Source organism: Dasypus novemcinctus, chromosome 5 (genome assembly GCF_030445035.2).
Source record: "Dasypus novemcinctus isolate mDasNov1 chromosome 5, mDasNov1.1.hap2, whole genome shotgun sequence".
NCBI lineage: Eukaryota > Metazoa > Chordata > Mammalia > Cingulata > Dasypodidae > Dasypus > Dasypus novemcinctus.
This window is the reverse complement of record NC_080677.1, coordinates 84,208,151-84,215,844: the sequence shown is the minus strand read 5'-3', so window position 1 is coordinate 84,215,844 and position 7,694 is coordinate 84,208,151. Positions and strand designations below refer to the sequence as shown.

General features: G+C 36.0%; 1 pseudogene; it reads right to left on the bottom strand.

Moving 5' to 3' along the window:
* Positions 1-278: 278 nt before the first annotated feature.
* LOC101447409 (1-acyl-sn-glycerol-3-phosphate acyltransferase epsilon pseudogene) lies at positions 279-1,318 on the bottom strand (annotated as a pseudogene).
* Between the last annotated feature and the right edge of the window lie 6,376 nt (positions 1,319-7,694).

Below are 7,694 nucleotides of genomic sequence, written 5' to 3'. Positions count from 1 at the left end.
TTGATATTAGTTCATAGGAAATGCAAAATATAACAAAGGCCATTTAGTTTTCACTTTTCCTGCTGCAGTTACTTACAACTTGTAAAACGACATGCTTGCCAAAGACCCACTGCATATAGGGTTTAGTCACAAATTCTATTTTATCCGAAGTTCAATCAACAAGGCTTTATTTACACTTATTAAACTTAGGAACAAGTTGAAGTAATATGCAACCACAAATAATAGACAATGTTGCACATTCCACTGACTGGAGACAGCTATTCATTAATATTTTAATACTAACTCATAAGCAGCCAATTTACAGTTCCATATATCCATGTAGTTACATGTAGTTTCCTTCTAGCCTCTGCCATAAGCATACTAGGAGTCAAACTACTTAAGATCAATAATGGTGGCAAAGTCTTATTGAAATTTTGTTAAGAATTAACAATTTTCCCAGGAAATTTGTTTCTTCCTTCTGGATCAAGTGAATCACATAATTCTATAAGCAATTAATCTTTTATTTTAAAACAGTCATGAGGCCATTTTGCTCATATATGCTTGTTCTTCTGGGACATCTTTTTTTTGGTCTATATAATCAATGTGAATATGAATTTTTAGACATTCTTTGTGAGAAACCGAGTCATGGATGGTGTTTCTTTTTGCTGTCCTTTATTGTCCAGTCCCTTCTTAAGTCACTGTAATATAAATTGAATCTAAATAATTCTTCATAGAATCAAAAGCAACATGAGTTTACTTTCGGTGTTGGCACGTTTCAATACTGCAAAGCTTTGTTGAGCAGCAAATGTGTGACTAGCTGAAAGGACTTTTGTTACTTCTGGTTTATACCTGTTACCTCTAGAAAAATCACAAGAAACAATGGAGTTCTGCATTCATGTGGCTCTGCAGTTTGTTTCTCATTTATTTTCCATAAAATTTGGCACTTTGCTTTACAAAGATTCCTCCATGCTATGAAAAATAACACCCATACAATGGAAACCATTTTAACTTGTCTTTCAGCACACAGCACACATACCCATGAGCATTCTGTCAGATGGTCAAAAAACCAGCAACCATCCAGTCAACTGTGCTTTGATGATTTGATAAATATATTTTCTTTATTATTTGGCAAATCCCCACATAGCAATATCTGCACCCCAGTGTAAATCTCAAAGAAGAAAATTATCATGCTCTGGCAGATGCAGTAGGGCTGGTCATCCACAGCCTCATAGAGGTGGGAGGGCAGCAAGGAGAGCAGCCTCCAGGCCCTCCAAGCCAGGACCTAGGTGGGAGCCCTGCCACTGGCAGTACTGTAGCTCATCAAGTACATGTGGCGCATCGGGACAGCAGCCTCTGCACTCGCCAAGTCCTGCGGCTTCCTCCTCTGGCCAGGGCTACTTCCCCAAACCAACCCCCTCACCTTAGGCAAGCAAGGGGCCAGGTGTGATCACTGAGCACAGGACAGACTCCGCCTCTGCTTCCTCACCTCCCTCAGCCTTACTCTTTCTTCCTTTTTCATGTAAGTATTTAGGGCTATACATTTCCCCTTAGGACTGCCTTCATTGCATCCCATAAGTTTTGATATATTGTGTTCTCATTTTCATTCATCTCAAGATATTTACTCATTTCCTTTGCAATTTCTTTCTTGACCTATTGATTAAGAGTGTGTTACTTAACTTCCACATATTTGAGGATATTCCAGTTCTTCAACTGTTAATGATTTTCAGCTTCATCTCATTATGGTCAGAGAAGATGCTTTGTATAATTTTAATCTTTTTAAAAAATTTATTGTGACTTGTTTTATGACCCAACATGAGGTCTATTCTGGAGAATGATTCATGTGTACTTCAGAAGAATGTATATGCTTTTGTTTGAGAGTGCAATGCTCTGTATATGTCTGTTAGGTCTGTTTCATTTACCATTCAAGTTCCCTGTTTCTTTATTGATCTTTTGTCTAGATATTCTCTCTATTGATGTGAGTGGTGTGCCAAAGTCTCCAACTATTATTGTAGAGATGTCAATTTATACCTTCAGTTTTGCCAGTGTTTGCCTCATGTATTTTGGGGCACTGTGGTTAGGTACATAAATATTTATGATTGTTACTTCTCCCTGTTGGCTTGTCCCTTTTATTTATATATAGTGTGCTTCTGTGTCTTTTATAATAGCTTTCCACTTAAAGTCTATTTTGTTCAATATTAGTATAGCTACCTTAGTTCTTTTTTGGTTACTATTTCCATGGAATAACCTTTTTCAACCTTTCACTTTCAACCTATTTGTGTCTTTGGGAGAAAGATGAGTCTCTTGTAAACAACATGTAGTAGAATCATGCTCTTTTATACATTCTTCCAATCTGTGTCTTTTGATTGGAGAGTTTAATCCATTAACATTCACTGTTATTACTGTAAAGGCAGTACTTACTTCAGCCATTTTGGCCTTTGATTTTTATGTCACTTTTTTTTTTTGTCTCTTTTTTCCTCTATTGTAACCACTTTTTCTATATAGTTACTCTTTTATGACTGATCCCTTTCTTATTTCCATTTCTGTATATTTTTAAAATACTTTCTTCATGGTTACCCTGGGGTTTATATCGTACAACCTACATCAATAACCTATTAATTTGAAAGTGTACAAACTTAGCTTCAATAACATATCTATTCTCTGAATCTTCATTTCTTCACAATACTCCAAGGCATTCTTTCCTGTATTTTCCTTTCAACCTGCTGAACTCCCTTTAGTAATTCTTGTAGGCAGAACTTTTGTTGATGAACTCTCTCAGTTTCAGTTTATCCGTGAGTATTTTAAACTTACCCTCATTTTTGAGGGATGGTTTTGCCAGATAAAAAAATTTTGGCTGGCAGTTTGTCTCCTTCAATATATACCATACCACTGTCCTCTCACCTCTGAGTTTCTGATGAGAAATCAACACTTAGTTTGTTGAAGATCATTTGTATGTGAAGAATCACTTTTCTCTCACTGCCTTGGGAATTCTCTCTTTATCTTTGGCATTTTACATTCTGTTTAATATGTTTCTCAAAGTATGCATACTAGGATTTATTCTGTTTGCAGGATATTGCATTTCTTAGACATGTATATTTATGTCTTTCATAAGAGTTGGGAAATTTTCATCCACTGTTTCCTCAAATATTCTTTCTGCCCCTTTTCCCTTTTCTCATCTGGGACATCCATGAAATGTATGTTTATGTACTCCATGATGTCACTAAAATCCCTGAGACACTGCTAAATTTTTTCTATTCTTTTCTCTAGCTATTCTTCTGATTGTATGATTTCAATTGACTTGTCTTCTAGTTCACTTATTCTTTCTTCTGCCTATTCAAATCTCCTATTTTATGTGTCTAGTATTTTTAGTCTCTACTATTGTGCCCTTCATTCCCATTATTTCTGTTATGTTTTTTTATACTTTCAAATTCTTCTTCATGCTTACACATTTTCTTTCTCACATCCTTTATCTTTTTATTCATATTTTCCTTCATGATCATGAATTAATTTAGGTGTTTGTATGAACTTCTTTGATTAGTGGTTCCCAAATTCTGTGTCTCCTCTGAATTTTTAATTTGTTCCCTTGTCTGAGCCATCTTTCTTTTCCTTAGTATGGCTTGTAATTTTTTGCTGATATCCAGGCATCTGATTATCTTGATGAGTTAACACTAAATATAAGTTTCTCCCTCTTCTCTAGGGTTGTATTGTTTATTGACTTTGTGTTAAGATTCTTCTTTGATGCTTGATTCAACTTATTCTGGATCCTTACAATAATCTGAGTTTAACTGGTCAGATTTGCTCCATTCTTCTACATCTGATTCTTATCCTGGACATGTAGTGCAATTTTTAAGATTGCAATTTTTGTGCAATTGTTTCACTTCCAAGAGAAAGTTTCCTTTCCTCTATTCCTTCTCCAGAAATCTTAATCTGTTCTGTTTGTTTTTGCAAGAATTTTCTCCCAAGTTACTATGATTTATTTAAATTTGATACCTCACTCAGTACCCCTTTTTCCCTATGCTTTTAAGTTCTGGGACCCTCTATCCTACAGTAGGATAAAGACCCTCCCTTTATTACTCTTTCAGGCTTTTCTGCCTCTGATTTCTTCCCTGTTAGGTTACCCTCCATGAGGAGTCAGGTGGAGTTAATCCAGAAAGGTGGATCACCCAAGAAAATCTGTTTTGTGTGTAGGAAGTGCCTCAACAGTAACTGGATTGAGTGAATGGACTTGACCACTACTGTTCAGCTGTGGCTTTTCTCATTTATCTTCCCTAGAGGTCCTTTTGTATGTAGCACTCCTAAGAGGCTTATGTTCTTCTTGGGGTCCCTGCAGATTTGGGACCCTATGCTTGGACATGTGTGGGGTTCTAACTCACTGTTGTGAGTTCCTCTGTAGTCTGTGCCTCTGCTGGGAGGGACCCTGACTGCAGCCTCTGGAGAACTCACAAGCTTGTACAAGACCAAGTGAGGGGAAATGAAGGGGACCAGCCAGTCTAGGATGGAAGTTTCCTACCTGATACTTTTCTCTTTCTTTGATTCAGTGTTAATGGAGACCTTCTTTACCATCCTCCAGAGTTGTAGGCAAGTGGAATTTGTCCTTATATTCTCTGAATCTCTGGGAGGATTTTTCAGGGGATGTCTTATGTTGCCATGTTGATGACATCTAGCCATTTCCTTCTTGCTTCCATGATTTAGGATGAAAAATCATATATAATCCTTTGGAGGTTCCCTTGTACATGGCATGTTGCTTCTCTCTTATGCTTTCAGAATTCTCTCTTTATCTTAGGCACTCAATAGTTTGTAACAATATGCAGTGGCATGGGTCTATTTGCATTTATACTGTTTGGAGCCCATTGAACATCCTGTATGTGTGTTCATATCTTTTGTTAAATTTGGAAAGTTGTTACTCATTATTTCCTTGAATGTTCTCTCTCTCTCTCTCTCTCTTTTCTCCTTCTGAGGCTGCCACAATGCATATACTGGTATTCCTGACTGTGTCCCATAGGTCCCTCAGGCTCTGTTTACTTTCCTTCATTCTTTCTTCTTTCTGCTCCTCAGTCTGATGATTTCAATTGTTTTATCTTCATGTTCACCGATTTCTTTTTCTGCCAGCTCTAATTTGCTGTTGAAGCCCTCTAGGGAATTTTAAATTTCTATTACTATGGTCTTCTGCTCTGTGTTGTTACTTTTCATAATTTCCCTCTATTGATATTCTCTTTGTGTTCATCTCTTGTTTTCCTGATTTACTTTAGTTCTTTGCCCATGTTTTCCTTTAGTTCTTTGAGCATAATTAGGACCACTTTTTCAAAGTCTTTTTTTAGAATATCCAAGGTCTGATCTACCTTGTTGATGATTTCTAATGCTTTAATTTTTTTCCTGTCCTTTGCTGGGGCCACCAATTCATGTTTCTTTGTGTGTTTTGTATCCTTTGATTGAAAACTGGATATTTTGATATTTTAATGTGTTATCATTGGAATTTAGACTCTAAGGCATCTGTTCCTTATGATTGTATACAGCTAGTGTTGTGGCAGAACATTCCTTGAATGCCAAGAGCTAACAGAAAATAAGGAGAACAGAAAACACCTTTCCCAATCTTCACAGATTGACCTATGTAAGTGCTCTCCTTCAGGGCTAAACCATATAAAGAGCTTAGAGACTATCTCCAGACCAAAGTGTAGGGATCTCTCTGATCCTTTCTGTGCAAGTGTCTTCTCTTAGGTGTACATGTTTAGCCTTAGAAAAGTCTCCTGTCTACAGGCATACAAGTGTCCCCTCTTCCCTAAGAAACAGTTTTCTTATGGTCATGGTCACTGCACTGTATGCCCTACAGCCAGCACTCCCTTACACCAAGCATCCACTTGACTGCTTTCCCATAGTATTGTGCAGAAGATTTCCATAGCTGCTTTCTACATGCAGGGCAAGTTCTGGGATGGCAAGTTCCCCAGGCCATACTCCCAGAATGTGTACTTTCTCCAGAACTGGGAACAGGGATCCATGCACTGGGAACATGGTCAGCAACCCAGCAAGCCAAAGGGTGAGAGAGAGAGAGACCAGAAAGGGAGGCAGAAGATCTTGTCACTTTTAATTAGCCTTTATCTTGATTTGTCACTTGCCCTGTTACTGCAGTCCCTTAACTATATTCTGGAGCATTGAAAAAGATGTTTCTGCTAGTTCTTTTTATTTATTTAAAGCCTCAGTAGGAGGATGGACCCTGAATCATCTCACTCTGCCTTCTTTATAGGGGCAGGACTCTAGTGTTTTTTGAATGGTATAAAATAATAACTATTTTATATCGATATATTTTACACTTTGTCTTTATGTTACTTATTTTATATTAAAAAGTCTTTACATTTCCATCTCAAAATCATGAAGATAAATCACCTCTCCCAATATGATGAATAATACTAATAAATATTAAATCTAGTTACCTTTATTTAAAAATTTTTAAAATGAAATAAAATTATCTAGTAAAAATAAACAAAAGTTCATTAAAATAATTATACACCATTTTATTTAGAGAAAATCTATGCAATGTCCAAAATGGAATATATTAGGGTAGCTAAAAGAGTTTTAAAAATTTCATAAGTAACGGCTATATCTTTATTACCTTATAGTGTTTAGAAGAATCTCTTTAGAAAAGCTTTAAAAAGAAAAAGGATCACAGTTGTGTTTATAGGAATGAGCAATGAATAGTGTTATTTTAGAATCTTTGATTAACTGGTGGTTTATTATTTTTCAGTTACAATTTTCCTGAGTACACTTAGGTTAACTTCCATACTTGCTATTAATCTTTTCAGCTCTGATAGTCATTCTAATAGAAACATATACAAATATATTTGACTCAGAGGTATTTGTCTTTTGTTCTATTTTCTTTATTCATGGAACACAAAATTATAGTGTTTTGTTTCTCCTATATGCTTACTAAAGCAATCTTTTATTGATTTAACTGTGTGTTAACATAGAAGTCAAGTGTGGTGTAAGAGGTAAGTGATTTTAAAAATGGCCAAAATATTAAATTTACCTTTCTCAGTACCACCAAACCCAGTACAGAAATTGCTTATCAGGTCTTTAGCTCACTGCTTCCTGAGTACTTGAGCAAAAAAAGTAATGCAGTAGGAATAAAGTCAATGGACTTCTAGGCTAGTGAAACGAGTGTTCCAAAGTGAGAAAAGGTAGGGTAACCTACTATTGCCCATGGGAAACTATTTGACTAATTTTTTACTAGACTCTTTTTATAATCCATAGCTATTCATTTTTTCCTCATATAATAAACTTTATTTTTAAGGAAGTTTTAGATTATAGAAAAGTTACATAGGAAGTATAGGGGATTCCTACATACCTCACCCCCCCCCCAAAAAAATAACATCTTACATTAATGTGGTATATTTGTTAAAATTGGTGAACAAATATTGAAGAACTGCTACTAATCAAGGTTTATAGTTTACATTATGGTTTACACTTTGTTAGTTGTCCTGGGTTAGTGCGATGAACTGGAGAATGGGTGTTGGCCACAACTTTGCTGAGATTTAGGGCTCAACTGGCATATGAACAAACCAAGATTTAAGTCTTTGGGACATATATTTAATGTGTATACTGATAATTATAGTATCAAATAAAAGGAGTTGCAAGAATCTTGCATAGAGAAATTATAAATGAGCCTAACTATGTTACAGTGAGGAAATAGGTTATCATATATTCCAAGGTAAGGCCCACCAACAGGG